Source organism: Anomaloglossus baeobatrachus, chromosome 5 (genome assembly GCF_048569485.1).
Source record: "Anomaloglossus baeobatrachus isolate aAnoBae1 chromosome 5, aAnoBae1.hap1, whole genome shotgun sequence".
Taxonomy (NCBI): Eukaryota; Metazoa; Chordata; class Amphibia; order Anura; family Aromobatidae; genus Anomaloglossus; species Anomaloglossus baeobatrachus.
This window is the reverse complement of record NC_134357.1, coordinates 84,636,697-84,638,213: the sequence shown is the minus strand read 5'-3', so window position 1 is coordinate 84,638,213 and position 1,517 is coordinate 84,636,697.

Sequence of the window (1,517 nt, the reverse complement as noted above, 5' to 3'; positions counted from 1 at the left end):
TACCTTATCGTTGCCCGCTGACACGTCGTTCATTTTCATAATGTCGTTCCTCCTTCTGCGCGCCGGTTGTTCGTCGTTCCTGAGGCAGCACACATCGCTCCGTGTGACACCCCGGGAACGATGAACAACAACTTACCTGTGTCCCGCCGGCAATGAGGAAGGAAGGAGGTGGGCGGGAAGTTCCGGCCGCTCATCTCCGCCCCTCCGCTTCTAATGGGCGGCCGCTGTGTGACGGCGCTGTGACGCCGAACGTCCCTCCCCCTTCAGGAAGAGGATGTTCGCCGCCCACAGCGACGTCGTTAGGGAGGTAAGTACGTGTGACGGGGGTTAACGACATTGTGCGCCGCGGGCAACGAATTGCCCGTGACACACAAACGATGGGGGCGGGTGCGATCACTCATGCGATCGCACGATATATCATAGCGTGAAACGCCGCCTTAAGTCTGCAAGTGCACTGGTAGGCCGCATATCTCTGCACTTGCAGTCTGTAGCTGAACGCTCATTTCTAAAGCTAAACCAGCCTCCTGCTTTTTATATGCACTGACTGTAATGGAGTTTGGGGTCTATCTATTGGAATAAGCTGTCTGCTTGCCTCATTGATGCAAAACACTTGTCCCTTTAAGGCTCTGTTCACATGTCCAGTTTTTCTTTCTGTTCTTTGTTTTGTGGAGCATGAATACAGAAAAAAAAACTTCCTTATACAGGACTCGCCCACTGTTTACCTCCGTTTTACGTTTTTTTTTTAAAAGGAACAATGTGTAATCAGCACGTTTTACAGGTCAAAAAAAAAAATGGCAGATAGCCTTTAATGTTACATAAAAACTAATCTATGAAAAATGGATGGTTATCTGTTAACGGATCTGTTTTTTTTAGCACCACAGCTACATGGAATACCAGAAGTGGTCAGAGACGCGTCTAGGGAAAAAGGATGTTTTTTTAATACTGGATCCCAGCGGTGTAATAGTTGTGGTGTCAGTTAATGCAACCACGACCGGGCCCATGGAGGATGGGTTCGTTGATGACAGCACTGTTTTCAGCTGAATCTGCATCCGAGGACGCATATTCAACTGAAGTTATTGCGGTAGGGGCTCAGGATGGGGCACATTATTATAGGTAGGACTCAGATTAGGGACATCATTATAGAATGGGCCATGATGGACATTATTATTTAAAGGGCCCAGTTTGTGAGCCATTTTTATATGTAAGTGCTCAGGATGGAAGATATTATTATAGGAAGGGGCAAGAGTGGGGAACATTATTATAGGAAGGGCTCAGGATGGGGGCATCATTATAGAATGGGCCATGATTGGCATATATATTATATTAAGGGTGCAGGACATGAGCCATTATTAGAGATAGGGGCTCAGGATGGAAGACATTATTATAGGAAGGGGCAAGAATTGGGAACATTATTATAGGAAGGGCCCAGGATGGGGACATTGTTATAGAATAGACCATGATGAGGATCATTATTATTACATAAAAGGCGCAGGACGGGAGCCAATATTACAGGTAGG